This window comes from Oncorhynchus mykiss, chromosome 8 (genome assembly GCF_057628025.1).
Source record: "Oncorhynchus mykiss isolate SJ-2025 chromosome 8, ASM5762802v1, whole genome shotgun sequence".
Taxonomy (NCBI): Eukaryota; Metazoa; Chordata; class Actinopteri; order Salmoniformes; family Salmonidae; genus Oncorhynchus; species Oncorhynchus mykiss.
This window is the reverse complement of record NC_143029.1, coordinates 53,603,489-53,619,548: the sequence shown is the minus strand read 5'-3', so window position 1 is coordinate 53,619,548 and position 16,060 is coordinate 53,603,489. Positions and strand designations below refer to the sequence as shown.

At 40.7% G+C, this 16,060-nt stretch overlaps 14 non-coding genes across 14 annotated transcripts; all 14 read left to right on the top strand.

Annotated features, from left to right (window-relative positions):
• Window positions 1-1,318: 1,318 nt before the first annotated feature.
• On the top strand, window positions 1,319-1,391 carry trnav-aac (transfer RNA valine (anticodon AAC)). The gene has a single exon. It is a non-coding gene; the product is annotated as a tRNA-Val (tRNA).
• Window positions 1,392-4,259: 2,868 nt separating this feature from the next.
• On the top strand, window positions 4,260-4,332 carry trnav-aac (transfer RNA valine (anticodon AAC)). Its single transcript has one exon. It is a non-coding gene; the product is annotated as a tRNA-Val (tRNA).
• A 3,203-nt stretch (window positions 4,333-7,535) lies between these two features.
• Window positions 7,536-7,608, top strand: trnav-uac (transfer RNA valine (anticodon UAC)). The gene has a single exon. It is a non-coding gene; the product is annotated as a tRNA-Val (tRNA).
• A 1,488-nt stretch (window positions 7,609-9,096) lies between these two features.
• trnav-uac (transfer RNA valine (anticodon UAC)) lies at window positions 9,097-9,169 on the top strand. The gene has a single exon. It is a non-coding gene; the product is annotated as a tRNA-Val (tRNA).
• An 855-nt stretch (window positions 9,170-10,024) lies between these two features.
• On the top strand, window positions 10,025-10,097 carry trnav-aac (transfer RNA valine (anticodon AAC)). The gene has a single exon. It is a non-coding gene; the product is annotated as a tRNA-Val (tRNA).
• Window positions 10,098-10,226: 129 nt separating this feature from the next.
• Window positions 10,227-10,299, top strand: trnav-cac (transfer RNA valine (anticodon CAC)). Its single transcript has one exon. It is a non-coding gene; the product is annotated as a tRNA-Val (tRNA).
• Window positions 10,300-11,197: 898 nt separating this feature from the next.
• On the top strand, window positions 11,198-11,270 carry trnav-aac (transfer RNA valine (anticodon AAC)). The gene has a single exon. It is a non-coding gene; the product is annotated as a tRNA-Val (tRNA).
• Window positions 11,271-11,399: 129 nt separating this feature from the next.
• On the top strand, window positions 11,400-11,472 carry trnav-cac (transfer RNA valine (anticodon CAC)). Its single transcript has one exon. It is a non-coding gene; the product is annotated as a tRNA-Val (tRNA).
• An 898-nt stretch (window positions 11,473-12,370) lies between these two features.
• trnav-aac (transfer RNA valine (anticodon AAC)) lies at window positions 12,371-12,443 on the top strand. The gene has a single exon. It is a non-coding gene; the product is annotated as a tRNA-Val (tRNA).
• A 129-nt stretch (window positions 12,444-12,572) lies between these two features.
• Window positions 12,573-12,645, top strand: trnav-cac (transfer RNA valine (anticodon CAC)). The gene has a single exon. It is a non-coding gene; the product is annotated as a tRNA-Val (tRNA).
• Window positions 12,646-13,543: 898 nt separating this feature from the next.
• On the top strand, window positions 13,544-13,616 carry trnav-aac (transfer RNA valine (anticodon AAC)). The gene has a single exon. It is a non-coding gene; the product is annotated as a tRNA-Val (tRNA).
• An 898-nt stretch (window positions 13,617-14,514) lies between these two features.
• Window positions 14,515-14,587, top strand: trnav-cac (transfer RNA valine (anticodon CAC)). Its single transcript has one exon. It is a non-coding gene; the product is annotated as a tRNA-Val (tRNA).
• An 898-nt stretch (window positions 14,588-15,485) lies between these two features.
• On the top strand, window positions 15,486-15,558 carry trnav-aac (transfer RNA valine (anticodon AAC)). The gene has a single exon. It is a non-coding gene; the product is annotated as a tRNA-Val (tRNA).
• A 129-nt stretch (window positions 15,559-15,687) lies between these two features.
• On the top strand, window positions 15,688-15,760 carry trnav-cac (transfer RNA valine (anticodon CAC)). Its single transcript has one exon. It is a non-coding gene; the product is annotated as a tRNA-Val (tRNA).
• The last annotated feature ends 300 nt before the right edge of the window (window positions 15,761-16,060 follow it).

Below are 16,060 nucleotides of genomic sequence, written 5' to 3'. Positions count from 1 at the left end.
TGAAGGTACCCAAGAACACAGTGGCTTCCATCACTCTTAAATGGAAGTAGTTTTGAACCACCAAGCCTCTTCCAAGAGCCGCTGCACACAATAATTCCCGGCTTCTCAAGCCTTATTGTTTAATTAATTGACTAAGCAATTTCTGATTTCATTAGGTTCTGAGAGCGATAAATGTCCCACCCAGCCAAAGTCAGCCACACCCTTAGCACTCCACTCATTGGGTTTCCGTAGTGTAGTGGTTATCACGTTCGCCTAACACGCGAAAGGTCCCTGGTTCGAGACCGGGCAGAAACACATTTTAACAAATTGGTCCTTCGCACTTCTCAGTATTTGCTATTCAGACTTTAGTTTCAGTAGTGTAGTGGTTGTCACGTTCGCTTCGCACGCGAAAGGTCCCCTGTTCGAAACCGGGCGGAAACATTTTGTAATATTCAATATTTCCCAATGCCCAGAGGCTAGCATTTGGTTTGAAACAGTTGAGGTTTGTCTAAACCTTGCTGTCTACCTCTCCGACCTGTGGATCAATGTTGCCGTTTTTTTTGGGGACCTCCACCATGCGATCTGTATGAATGTGACCAGACTGACAGCTTCTCTGAGCAAGGCAAATTCATTTATCAGGGTCATTGTAATGGATATATCCAAAGAAATGGCAATATAATCCAAGGTAAAACAAACAAAAATGTAGATTGTTTTCTGTCATTTCAGCTGCTTGATGTGATTGTGTGATAGATTTAGTTGGCTGGCTAGCAAAGGAAAAGAAGCTAGCCTGCATAGGTACAGTGCATTCGGAAAGTTTTCAGACCCCTTACTTTTTTCCACATTTTGTTACGTTACAGCCTTATACTAAAATGGATGAAATAAAATCAAATCTATCTACACACAATCCCACATAATGACAAAGCGATAACATATAGTTTTTATTAATGAAAAAATATTTTAAAAATAGCTTATTTACATACATTTTCAGACCCTTTGCTATGAGGCTGGAAATTGAGCTCAGGTCCATCCTGTTTCCATTGATCATCCTTGAGATGTTTCTTCAACTTGATTGGAGTCCACCTGTGGTAAATTCAAATGATTGGTCATTTCTGCAGCATTGAAGGTACCCAAGAACACAGTGGCTTCCATCACTCTTAAATGGAAGAAGTTTTGAACCACCAAGCCTCTTCCAAGAGCCGCTGCACACAATAATTCCCGGCTTCTCAAGCCTTATTGTTTAATTAATTGACTAAGTAATTTCTGATTTCATTAGGTTCTGAGAGCGATAAATGTCCCACCCAGCCAAAGTCAGCCACACCCTTAGTATTCCACTCATTGGGTTTCCGTAGTGTAGTGGTTATCACGTTCGCCTAACACGCGAAAGGACCCTGGTTCGAGACCGGGCGGAAACACATTTTAACAAATTGGACCTTCGCACTTCTCAGTATTTGCTATTCAGACTTTAGTTTCAGTAGTGTATTGGTTATCACGTTCGCCTCACACGCGAAAGTCAGTCACACCCTTAGTTTTCCAATCATTCGGTTTCCGTAGTGTAGTGGTTATCATGTTCGCCTCACACGCGAAAGGTCCCCGGTTCGAAACTGGGTGGAAACATTTGGTAATATTCAATATTTCCCAATGCCCAGAGGCTAGCATTTGGTTTGAAACAGTTGAGGTTTGTCTAAACCTTGCTATCTACCTCTCCGACCTGTGGATCAGTGTTGCCGTTTTTTTGGGGACCTCCACCATGCGATCTGTATGAATGTGACCAGACTGACAGCTTCTCTGAGCCAGGCAAATTCATTTATCAGGGTCATTGTAATGGATATATCCAAAGAAATGGCAATATAATCCAAGGTAAAACAAACAAAAATGTAGATCGTTTTCTGTCATTTCAGCTGCTTGATGTGATTGTGTGATAGATTTAGTTGGCTGGCTAGCAAAGGAAAATAAGCTAGCTTGCAGAGGTACAGTGCATTCGGAAAGTTTTCAGACCCCTTACTTTTTTCCACATTTTGTTTCGTTACAGCCTTATACTAAAATGGATGAAATAAAATCAAATCTATCTACACACAATACCACATAATGACAAAGCGATAACATATAGTTTTTATTAATGAAAAAAAATTTTTAAAAATACCTTATTTACATACATTTTCAGACCCTTTGCTATGAGGCTGGAAATTGAGCTCAGGTCCATCCTGTTTCCATTGATCATCCTTGAGATGTTTCTTCAACTTGATTGGAGTCCACCTGTGGTAAATTCAAATGATTGGTCATTTCTGCAGCATTGAAGGTACCCAAGAACACAGTGGCTTCCATCACTCTTAAATAGAAGAAGTTTGGAACCACCAAGCCTCTTCCAAGTTCCGGCTGCACACGATAAATTCCCGGCTTCTCATGTCTACCTCACATAATATCCCAAATTGAGTACCACAGAAAGAGCCATAATACCCATTAAATATTTTAAAAATACCTTATTTACGTACGTTTTCAGACCCTTTGCTATGAGGCTGGAAATTGAGCTCAGGTCCATCCTGTTTCCATTGATCATCCTTGAGATGTTTCTTCAACTTCATTCGAGTCCACCTGTGGTAAATTCAAATGATTGGTCATTTCTGCAGCATTGAAGGTACCCAAGAACACAGTGGCTTCCATCACTCTTAAATAGAAGAAGTTTGGAACCACCAAGCCTCTTCCAAGTTCCGGCTGCACAAGATAATTCCCGGCTTCTCATGTCTACCTCACATAATATCCCAAATTGAGTACCACAGAAAGAGCCATAATACCCATTAAATATTTTAAAAATACCTTATTTACGTACGTTTTCAGACCCTTTGCTATGAGGCTGGAAATTGAGCTCAGGTCCATCCTGTTTCCATTGATCATCCTTGAGATGTTTCTTCAACTTGATTGGAGTCCACCTGTGGTAAATTCAAATGATTGGTCATTTCTGCAGTATTGAAGGTACCCAAGAACACAGTGGCTTCCATCACTCTTAAATGGAAGTAGTTTTGAACCACCAAGCCTCTTCCAAGAGCCGCTGCACACAATAATTCCCGGCTTCTCAAGCCTTATTGTTTAATTAATTGACTAAGCAATTTCTGATTTCATTAGGTTCTGAGAGCGATAAATGTCCCACCCAGCCAAAGTCAGCCACACCCTTAGCACTCCACTCATTGGGTTTCCGTAGTGTAGTGGTTATCACGTTCGCCTAACACGCGAAAGGTCCCTGGTTCGAGACCGGGCAGAAACACATTTTAACAAATTGGTCCTTCGCACTTCTCAGTATTTGCTATTCAGACTTTAGTTTCAGTAGTGTAGTGGTTGTCACGTTCGCTTCGCACGCGAAAGGTCCCCTGTTCGAAACCGGGCGGAAACATTTTGTAATATTCAATATTTCCCAATGCCCAGAGGCTAGCATTTGGTTTGAAACAGTTGAGGTTTGTCTAAACCTTGCTGTCTACCTCTCCGACCTGTGGATCAATGTTGCCGTTTTTTTTGGGGACCTCCACCATGCGATCTGTATGAATGTGACCAGACTGACAGCTTCTCTGAGCAAGGCAAATTCATTTATCAGGGTCATTGTAATGGATATATCCAAAGAAATGGCAATATAATCCAAGGTAAAACAAACAAAAATGTAGATTGTTTTCTGTCATTTCAGCTGCTTGATGTGATTGTGTGATAGATTTAGTTGGCTGGCTAGCAAAGGAAAAGAAGCTAGCCTGCATAGGTACAGTGCATTCGGAAAGTTTTCAGACCCCTTACTTTTTTCCACATTTTGTTACGTTACAGCCTTATACTAAAATGGATGAAATAAAATCAAATCTATCTACACACAATCCCACATAATGACAAAGCGATAACATATAGTTTTTATTAATGAAAAAATATTTTAAAAATAGCTTATTTACATACATTTTCAGACCCTTTGCTATGAGGCTGGAAATTGAGCTCAGGTCCATCCTGTTTCCATTGATCATCCTTGAGATGTTTCTTCAACTTGATTGGAGTCCACCTGTGGTAAATTCAAATGATTGGTCATTTCTGCAGCATTGAAGGTACCCAAGAACACAGTGGCTTCCATCACTCTTAAATGGAAGAAGTTTTGAACCACCAAGCCTCTTCCAAGAGCCGCTGCACACAATAATTCCCGGCTTCTCAAGCCTTATTGTTTAATTAATTGACTAAGTAATTTCTGATTTCATTAGGTTCTGAGAGCGATAAATGTCCCACCCAGCCAAAGTCAGCCACACCCTTAGTATTCCACTCATTGGGTTTCCGTAGTGTAGTGGTTATCACGTTCGCCTAACACGCGAAAGGACCCTGGTTCGAGACCGGGCGGAAACACATTTTAACAAATTGGACCTTCGCACTTCTCAGTATTTGCTATTCAGACTTTAGTTTCAGTAGTGTATTGGTTATCACGTTCGCCTCACACGCGAAAGTCAGTCACACCCTTAGTTTTCCAATCATTCGGTTTCCGTAGTGTAGTGGTTATCATGTTCGCCTCACACGCGAAAGGTCCCCGGTTCGAAACTGGGTGGAAACATTTGGTAATATTCAATATTTCCCAATGCCCAGAGGCTAGCATTTGGTTTGAAACAGTTGAGGTTTGTCTAAACCTTGCTATCTACCTCTCCGACCTGTGGATCAGTGTTGCCGTTTTTTTGGGGACCTCCACCATGCGATCTGTATGAATGTGACCAGACTGACAGCTTCTCTGAGCCAGGCAAATTCATTTATCAGGGTCATTGTAATGGATATATCCAAAGAAATGGCAATATAATCCAAGGTAAAACAAACAAAAATGTAGATCGTTTTCTGTCATTTCAGCTGCTTGATGTGATTGTGTGATAGATTTAGTTGGCTGGCTAGCAAAGGAAAATAAGCTAGCCTGCATAGGTACAGTGCATTCGGAAAGTTTTCAGACCCCTTACTTTTTTCCACATTTTGTTTCGTTACAGCCTTATACTAAAATGGATGAAATAAAATCAAATCTATCTACACACAATACCACATAATGACAAAGCGATAACATATAGTTTTTATTAATGAAAAAAAAATTTTAAAAATACCTTATTTACATACATTTTCAGACCCTTTGCTATGAGGCTGGAAATTGAGCTCAGGTCCATCCTGTTTCCATTGATCATCCTTGAGATGTTTCTTCAACTTGATTGGAGTCCACCTGTGGTAAATTCAAATGATTGGTCATTTCTGCAGCATTGAAGGTACCCAAGAACACAGTGGCTTCCATCACTCTTAAATAGAAGAAGTTTGGAACCACCAAGCCTCTTCCAAGTTCCGGCTGCACACGATAAATTCCCGGCTTCTCATGTCTACCTCACATAATATCCCAAATTGAGTACCACAGAAAGAGCCATAATACCCATTAAATATTTTAAAAATACCTTATTTACGTACGTTTTCAGACCCTTTGCTATGAGGCTGGAAATTGAGCTCAGGTCCATCCTGTTTCCATTGATCATCCTTGAGATGTTTCTTCAACTTCATTCGAGTCCACCTGTGGTAAATTCAAATGATTGGTCATTTCTGCAGCATTGAAGGTACCCAAGAACACAGTGGCTTCCATCACTCTTAAATAGAAGAAGTTTGGAACCACCAAGCCTCTTCCAAGTTCCGGCTGCACACGATAATTCCCGGCTTCTCATGTCTACCTCACATAATATCCCAAATTGAGTACCACAGAAAGAGCCATAATACCCATTAAATATTTTAAAAATACCTTATTTACGTACGTTTTCAGACCCTTTGCTATGAGGCTGGAAATTGAGCTCAGGTCCATCCTGTTTCCATTGATCATCCTTGAGATGTTTCTTCAACTTGATTGGAGTCCACCTGTGGTAAATTCAAATGATTGGTCATTTCTGCAGCATTGAAGGTACCCAAGAACACAGTGGCTTCCATCACTCTTAAATGGAAGAAGTTTTGAACCACCAAGCCTCTTCCAAGAGCCGCTGCACACAATAATTCCCGGCTTCTCAAGCCTTATTGTTTAATTAATTGACTAAGCAATTTCTGATTTCATTAGGTTCTGAGAGCGATAAATGTCCCACCCAGCCAAAGTCAGCCACACCCTTAGCACTCCACTCATTGGGTTTCCGTAGTGTAGTGGTTATCACGTTCGCCTAACACGCGAAAGGTCCCTGGTTCGAGACCGGGCAGAAACACATTTTAACAAATTGGTCCTTCGCACTTCTCAGTATTTGCTATTCAGACTTTAGTTTCAGTAGTGTAGTGGTTGTCACGTTCGCTTCGCACGCGAAAGGTCCCCTGTTCGAAACCGGGCGGAAACATTTTGTAATATTCAATATTTCCCAATGCCCAGAGGCTAGCATTTGGTTTGAAACAGTTGAGGTTTGTCTAAACCTTGCTGTCTACCTCTCCGACCTGTGGATCAATGTTGCCGTTTTTTTTGGGGACCTCCACCATGCGATCTGTATGAATGTGACCAGACTGACAGCTTCTCTGAGCAAGGCAAATTCATTTATCAGGGTCATTGTAATGGATATATCCAAAGAAATGGCAATATAATCCAAGGTAAAACAAACAAAAATGTAGATTGTTTTCTGTCATTTCAGCTGCTTGATGTGATTGTGTGATAGATTTAGTTGGCTGGCTAGCAAAGGAAAAGAAGCTAGCCTGCATAGGTACAGTGCATTCGGAAAGTTTTCAGACCCCTTACTTTTTTCCACATTTTGTTACGTTACAGCCTTATACTAAAATGGATGAAATAAAATCAAATCTATCTACACACAATCCCACATAATGACAAAGCGATAACATATAGTTTTTATTAATGAAAAAATATTTTAAAAATACCTTATTTACATACATTTTCAGACCCTTTGCTATGAGGTTGGAAATTGAGCTCAGGTCCATCCTGTTTCCATTGATCATCCTTGAGATGTTTCTTCAACTTGATTGGAGTCCACCTGTGGTAAATTCAAATGATTGGTCATTTCTGCAGCATTGAAGGTACCCAAGAACAGAGTGGCTTCCATCACTCTTAAATAGAAGAAGTTTGGAACCACCAAGCCTCTTCCAAGTTCCGGCGGCACACGATAATTCCCGGCTTCTCATGTCTACCACACATAATATCCCAAATTTAGTACCACAGAAAGAGCCATAATACCCATTAAATATTTTAAAAATACCTTATTTACGTACGTTTTCAGACCCTTTGCTATGAGGCTGGAAATTGAGCTCAGGTCCATCCTGTTTCCATTGATCATCCTTGAGATGTTTCTTCAACTTGATTGGAGTCCACCTGTGGTAAATTCAAATGATTGGTCATTTCTGCAGCATTGAAGGTACCCAAGAACACAGTGGCTTCCATCACTCTTAAATGGAAGAAGTTTTGAACCACCAAGCCTCTTCCAAGAGCCGCTGCACACAATAATTCCCGGCTTCTCAAGCCTTATTGTTTAATTAATTGACTAAGTAATTTCTGATTTCATTAGGTTCCGAGAGCGATAAATGTCCCACCCAGCCAAAGTCAGCCACACCCTTAGTATTCCACTCATTGGGTTTCCGTAGTGTAGTGGTTATCACGTTCGCCTTACACGCGAAAGGTCCCCAGTTCGAGACCGGGCGGAAACACATTTTAACAAATTGGTTCTTCGCACTTCTCAGTATTTGCTATTCAGACTTTAGTTTCAGTAGTGTATTGGTTATCACGTTCGCCTCACACGCGAAAGTCAGCCACACCCTTAGTATTCCACTCATTGGGTTTCCGTAGTGTAGTGGTTATCACGTTCGCCTAACACGCGAAAGGTCCCCAGTTCGAGACCGGGCGGAAACACATTTTAACAAATTAGTATTTGCTAGTAAGACTTTAGTTTCAGTAGTGTATTGGTTATCACGTTCGCCTCACACGCGAAAGTCAGTCACACCCTTAGTTCTCCAATCATTCGGTTTCCGTAGTGTAGTGGTTATTACGTTCGCCTCACACGCGAAAGGTCCCCGGTTCGAAACCGGGCGGAAACATTTTGTAATATTCAATATTTCCCAATGCCCAGAGGCTAGCATTTGGTTTGAAACAGTTGAGGTTTGTCTAAACCTTGCTGTCTACCTCTCCGTCCTGTGGATCAATGTTGCCGTTTTTTGGGGGACCTCCACCATGCGATCTGTATGAATGTGACCAGACTGACAGCTTCTCTGAGCCAGGCAAATTCATTTATCAGGGTCATTGTAATGGATATATCCAAAGAAATGGTAATATAATCCAAGGTAAAACAAACAAAAATGTAGATCGTTTTCTGTCATTTCAGCTGCTTGATGTGATTGTGTGATAGATTTAGTTGGCTGGCTAGCAAAGGAAAATAAGCTAGCCTGCATAGGTACAGTGCATTCGGAATATTTTCAGACCCCTTACTTTTTTCCACATTTTGTTACGTTACAGCCTTATACTAAAATGGATGAAATAAAATAAAATCTATCTACACAAAATACCACATAATGACAAAGCGATAACATATAGTTTTCATTAATGAAAAAAATATTTTAAAAATACCTTATTTACATACATTTTCAGACCCTTTGCTATGAGGCTGGAAATTGAGCTCAGGTCCATCCTGTTTCCATTGATCATCCTTGAGATGTTTCTTCAACTTGATTGGAGTCCACCTGTGGTAAATTCAAATGATTGGTCATTTCTGCAGCATTGAAGGTACCCAAGAACACAGTGGCTTCCATCACTCTTAAATGGAAGAAGTTTTGAACCACCAAGCCTCTTCCAAGAGCCGCTGCACACAATAATTCCCGGCTTCTCAAGCCTTATTGTTTAATTAATTGACTAAGTAATTTCTGATTTCATTAGGTTCCGAGAGCGATAAATGTCCCACCCAGCCAAAGTCAGCCACACCCTTAGTATTCCACTCATTTGGGTTTCCGTAGTGTAGTGGTTATCACGTTCCCCTAACACGCGAAAGGTCCCCGGTTTGAGACCGGGCGGAAACACATTTTAACAAATTGGTCCTTCGCACTTCTCAGTATTTGCTATTCAGACTTTAGTTTCAGTAGTGTATTGGTTATCACGTTCGCCTCACACGCGAAAGTCAGCCACACCCTTAGGATTCCACTCATTGGGTTTCCGTAGTGTAGTGGTTATCACGTTCGCCTTACACGCGAAAGGTCCCCAGTTCGAGACCGGGCGGAAACACATTTTAACAAATTAGTATTTGCTATTCAGACTTTAGTTTCAGTAGTGTATTGGTTATCACGTTCGCCTCACACGCGAAAGTCAGCCACACCCTTAGTATTCCACTCATTGGGTTTCCGTAGTGTAGTGGTTATCACGTTCGCCTAACACGCGAAAGGTCCCCAGTTCGAGACCGGGCGGAAACACATTTTAACAAATTAGTATTTGCTAGTAAGACTTTAGTTTCAGTAGTGTATTGGTTATCACGTTCGCCTCACACGCGAAAGTCAGTCACACCCTTAGTTCTCCAATCATTCGGTTTCAGTAGTGTAGTGGTTATTACGTTCGCCTTTTCAGACCCCTTACATTTTTCCACATTTTGTTACGTTACAGCCTTATACTAAAATGGATGAAATAAAATAAAATCAATCTACACACAATACCACAAAATGACAAAGCGATAACATATAGTTTTTATTAATGAAAAAAATATTTTAAAAATACCTTATTTACATACATTTTCAGACCCTTTGCTATGAGGCTGGAAATTGAGCTCAGGTCCATCCTGTTTCCATTGATCATCCTTGAGATGTTTCTTCAACTTGATTAGAGTCCACCTGTGGTAAATTCAAATGATTGGTCATTTCTGCAGCATTGAAGGTACCCAAGAACACAGTGGCTTCCATCACTCTTAAATGGAAGAAGTTTTGAACCACCAAGCCTCTTCCAAGAGCCGCTGCACACAATAATTCCCGGCTTCTCAAGCCTTATTGTTTAATTAATTGACTAAGTAATTTCTGATTTCATTAGGTTCTGAGAGCGATAAATGTCCCACCCAGCCAAAGTCAGCCACACCCTTAGTACTCCACTCATTGGGTTTCCGTAGTGTAGTGGTTATCACGTTCGCCTAACACGCGAAAGGTCCCCGGTTCGAGACCGGGCGGAAACACATTTTAACAAATTGGTCCTTCGCACTTTTCAGTATTTGCTATTCAGACTTTAGTTTCAGTAGTGTATTGGTTATCACGTTCGCCTCACACGCGAAAGTCAGTCACACCCTTAGTTTTCCAATCATTCGGTTTCCGTAGTGTAGTGGTTATCACGTTCGCCTCACACGCGAAAGGTCCCCGGTTCGAAACCGGGCGGAAACATTTTGTAATTTTCAATATTTCCCAATGCCCAGAGGCTAGCATTTGGTTTGAAACAGTTGAGGTTTGTCTAAACCTTACTGTCTACCTCTCCGACCTGTGGATCAATGTTGCCGTTTTTTTGGGGACCTCCACCATGAGATCTGTATGAATGTGACCAGACTGACAGCTTCTCTGAGCCAGGCAAATTCATTTATCAGGGTCATTGTAATGGATATATCCAAAGAAATGGCAATATAATCCAAGGTAAAACAAACAAAAATGTAGATCGTTTTCTGTCATTTCAGCTGCTTGATGTGATTGTGTGATAGATTTAGTTGGCTGGCTAGCAAAGGAAAAGAAGCTAGCCTGCATAGGTACAGTGCATTCGGAAAGTTTTCAGACCCCTTACATTTTTCCACATTTTGTTACGTTACAGCCTTATACTAAAATGGATGAAATAAAATAAAATCAATCTACACACAATACCACAAAATGACAAAGCGATAACATATAGTTTTTATTAATGAAAAAAATATTTTAAAAATACCTTATTTACATACATTTTCAGACCCTTTGCTATGAGGCTGGAAATTGAGCTCAGGTCCATCCTGTTTCCATTGATCATCCTTGAGATGTTTCTTCAACTTGATTAGAGTCCACCTGTGGTAAATTCAAATGATTGGTCATTTCTGCAGCATTGAAGGTACCCAAGAACACAGTGGCTTCCATCACTCTTAAATGGAAGAAGTTTTGAACCACCAAGCCTCTTCCAAGAGCCGCTGCACACAATAATTCCCGGCTTCTCAAGCCTTATTGTTTAATTAATTGACTAAGTAATTTCTGATTTCATTAGGTTCTGAGAGCGATAAATGTCCCACCCAGCCAAAGTCAGCCACACCCTTAGTACTCCACTCATTGGGTTTCCGTAGTGTAGTGGTTATCACGTTCGCCTAACACGCGAAAGGTCCCCGGTTCGAGACCGGGCGGAAACACATTTTAACAAATTGGTCCTTCGCACTTTTCAGTATTTGCTATTCAGACTTTAGTTTCAGTAGTGTATTGGTTATCACGTTCGCCTCACACGCGAAAGTCAGTCACACCCTTAGTTTTCCAATCATTCGGTTTCCGTAGTGTAGTGGTTATCACGTTCGCCTCACACGCGAAAGGTCCCCGGTTCGAAACCGGGCGGAAACATTTTGTAATTTTCAATATTTCCCAATGCCCAGAGGCTAGCATTTGGTTTGAAACAGTTGAGGTTTGTCTAAACCTTACTGTCTACCTCTCCGACCTGTGGATCAATGTTGCCGTTTTTTTGGGGACCTCCACCATGAGATCTGTATGAATGTGACCAGACTGACAGCTTCTCTGAGCCAGGCAAATTCATTTATCAGGGTCATTGTAATGGATATATCCAAAGAAATGGCAATATAATCCAAGGTAAAACAAACAAAAATGTAGATCGTTTTCTGTCATTTCAGCTGCTTGATGTGATTGTGTGATAGATTTAGTTGGCTGGCTAGCAAAGGAAAAGAAGCTAGCCTGCATAGGTACAGTGCATTCGGAAAGTTTTCAGACCCCTTACATTTTTCCACATTTTGTTACGTTACAGCCTTATACTAAAATGGATGAAATAAAATAAAATCAATCTACACACAATACCACAAAATGACAAAGCGATAACATATAGTTTTTATTAATGAAAAAAATATTTTAAAAATACCTTATTTACATACATTTTCAGACCCTTTGCTATGAGGCTGGAAATTGAGCTCAGGTCCATCCTGTTTCCATTGATCATCCTTGAGATGTTTCTTCAACTTGATTAGAGTCCACCTGTGGTAAATTCAAATGATTGGTCATTTCTGCAGCATTGAAGGTACCCAAGAACACAGTGGCTTCCATCACTCTTAAATGGAAGAAGTTTTGAACCACCAAGCCTCTTCCAAGAGCCGCTGCACACAATAATTCCCGGCTTCTCAAGCCTTATTGTTTAATTAATTGACTAAGTAATTTCTGATTTCATTAGGTTCTGAGAGCGATAAATGTCCCACCCAGCCAAAGTCAGCCACACCCTTAGTACTCCACTCATTGGGTTTCCGTAGTGTAGTGGTTATCACGTTCGCCTAACACGCGAAAGGTCCCCGGTTCGAGACCGGGCGGAAACACATTTTAACAAATTGGTCCTTCGCACTTTTCAGTATTTGCTATTCAGACTTTAGTTTCAGTAGTGTATTGGTTATCACGTTCGCCTCACACGCGAAAGTCAGTCACACCCTTAGTTTTCCAATCATTCGGTTTCCGTAGTGTAGTGGTTATCACGTTCGCCTCACACGCGAAAGGTCCCCGGTTCGAAACCGGGCGGAAACATTTTGTAATTTTCAATATTTCCCAATGCCCAGAGGCTAGCATTTGGTTTGAAACAGTTGAGGTTTGTCTAAACCTTACTGTCTACCTCTCCGACCTGTGGATCAATGTTGCCGTTTTTTTGGGGACCTCCACCATGAGATCTGTATGAATGTGACCAGACTGACAGCTTCTCTGAGCCAGGCAAATTCATTTATCAGGGTCATTGTAATGGATATATCCAAAGAAATGGCAATATAATCCAAGGTAAAACAAACAAAAATGTAGATCGTTTTCTGTCATTTCAGCTGCTTGATGTGATTGTGTGATAGATTTAGTTGGCTGGCTAGCAAAGGAAAAGAAGCTAGCCTGCATAGGTACAGTGCATTCGGAAAGTTTTCAGACCCCTTACATTTTTCCACATTTTGTTACGTTACAGCCTTATACTAAAATGGATGAAATAAAATAAAATCAATCTACACACAATACCACAAAATGACAAAGCGATAACATATAGTTTTTATTAATGAAAAAAATATTTTAAAAATACCTTATTTACATACATTTTCAGACCCTTTGCTATGAGGCTGGAAATTGAGCTCAGGTCCATCCTGTTTCCATTGATCATCCTTGAGATGTTTCTTCAACTTGATTAGAGTCCACCTGTGGTAAATTCAAATGATTGGTCATTTCTGCAGCATTGAAGGTACCCAAGAACACAGTGGCTTCCATCACTCTTAAATGGAAGAAGTTTTGAACCACCAAGCCTCTTCCAAGAGCCGCTGCACACAATAATTCCCGGCTTCTCAAGCCTTATTGTTTAATTAATTGACTAAGTAATTTCTGATTTCATTAGGTTCTGAGAGCGATAAATGTCCCACCCAGCCAAAGTCAGCCACACCCTTAGTACTCCACTCATTGGGTTTCCGTAGTGTAGTGGTTATCACGTTCGCCTAACACGCGAAAGGTCCCCGGTTCGAAACCGGGCGGAAACATTTTGTAATTTTCAATATTTCCCAATGCCCAGAGGCTAGCATTTGGTTTGAAACAGTTGAGGTTTGTCTAAACCTTACTGTCTACCTCTCCGACCTGTGGATCAATGTTGCCGTTTTTTTGGGGACCTCCACCATGAGATCTGTATGAATGTGACCAGACTGACAGCTTCTCTGAGCCAGGCAAATTCATTTATCAGGGTCATTGTAATGGATATATCCAAAGAAATGGCAATATAATCCAAGGTAAAACAAACAAAAATGTAGATCGTTTTCTGTCATTTCAGCTGCTTGATGTGATTGTGTGATAGATTTAGTTGGCTGGCTAGCAAAGGAAAAGAAGCTAGCCTGCATAGGTACAGTGCATTCGGAAAGTTTTCAGACCCCTTACATTTTTCCACATTTTGTTACGTTACAGCCTTATACTAAAATGGATGAAATAAAATAAAATCAATCTACACACAATACCACAAAATGACAAAGCGATAACATATAGTTTTTATTAATGAAAAAAATATTTTAAAAATACCTTATTTACATACATTTTCAGACCCTTTGCTATGAGGCTGGAAATTGAGCTCAGGTCCATCCTGTTTCCATTGATCATCCTTGAGATGTTTCTTCAACTTGATTAGAGTCCACCTGTGGTAAATTCAAATGATTGGTCATTTCTGCAGCATTGAAGGTACCCAAGAACACAGTGGCTTCCATCACTCTTAAATGGAAGAAGTTTTGAACCACCAAGCCTCTTCCAAGAGCCGCTGCACACAATAATTCCCGGCTTCTCAAGCCTTATTGTTTAATTAATTGACTAAGTAATTTCTGATTTCATTAGGTTCTGAGAGCGATAAATGTCCCACCCAGCCAAAGTCAGCCACACCCTTAGTACTCCACTCATTGGGTTTCCGTAGTGTAGTGGTTATCACGTTCGCCTCACACGCGAAAGGTCCCCGGTTCGAAACCGGGCGGAAACATTTTGTAATTTTCAATATTTCCCAATGCCCAGAGGCTAGCATTTGGTTTGAAACAGTTGAGGTTTGTCTAAACCTTACTGTCTACCTCTCCGACCTGTGGATCAATGTTGCCGTTTTTTTGGGGACCTCCACCATGAGATCTGTATGAATGTGACCAGACTGACAGCTTCTCTGAGCCAGGCAAATTCATTTATCAGGGTCATTGTAATGGATATATCCAAAGAAATGGCAATATAATCCAAGGTAAAACAAACAAAAATGTAGATCGTTTTCTGTCATTTCAGCTGCTTGATGTGATTGTGTGATAGATTTAGTTGGCTGGCTAGCAAAGGAAAAGAAGCTAGCCTGCATAGGTACAGTGCATTCGGAAAGTTTTCAGACCCCTTACATTTTTCCACATTTTGTTACGTTACAGCCTTATACTAAAATGGATGAAATAAAATAAAATCAATCTACACACAATACCACAAAATGACAAAGCGATAACATATAGTTTTTATTAATGAAAAAAATATTTTAAAAATACCTTATTTACATACATTTTCAGACCCTTTGCTATGAGGCTGGAAATTGAGCTCAGGTCCATCCTGTTTCCATTGATCATCCTTGAGATGTTTCTTCAACTTGATTAGAGTCCACCTGTGGTAAATTCAAATGATTGGTCATTTCTGCAGCATTGAAGGTACCCAAGAACACAGTGGCTTCCATCACTCTTAAATGGAAGAAGTTTTGAACCACCAAGCCTCTTCCAAGAGCCGCTGCACACAATAATTCCCGGCTTCTCAAGCCTTATTGTTTAATTAATTGACTAAGTAATTTCTGATTTCATTAGGTTCTGAGAGCGATAAATGTCCCACCCAGCCAAAGTCAGCCACACCCTTAGTACTCCACTCATTGGGTTTCCGTAGTGTAGTGGTTATCACGTTCGCCTAACACGCGAAAGGTCCCCGGTTCGAGACCGGGCGGAAACACATTTTAACAAATTGGTCCTTCGCACTTTTCAGTATTTGCTATTCAGACTTTAGTTTCAGTAGTATATTGGTTATCACGTTCGCCTCACACGCGAAAGTCAGTCACACCCTTAGTTTTCCAAACATTCGGTTTCCGTAGTGTAGTGGTTATCACGTTCGCCTCACACGCGAAAGGTCCCCGGTTCGAAACCGGGCGGAAACATTTTGTAATATTCAATATTTCCCAATGCCCAGAGGCTAGCATTTGGTTTGAAACAGTTGAGGTTTGTCTAAACCTTGCTGTCCACCTCTCCGACCTGTGGATCAATGTTGCCGTTTTTTTGGGGACCTCCACCATGCGATCTGTATGAATGTGACCAGACTGACAGCTTCTCTGAGCCAGGCAAATTCATTTATCAGGGTCATTGTAATGGATATATCCAAAGAAATGGCAATATAATCCAAGGTAAAACAAACAAAAATGTAGATCGTTTTCTGTCATTTCAGCTGCTTGATGTGATTG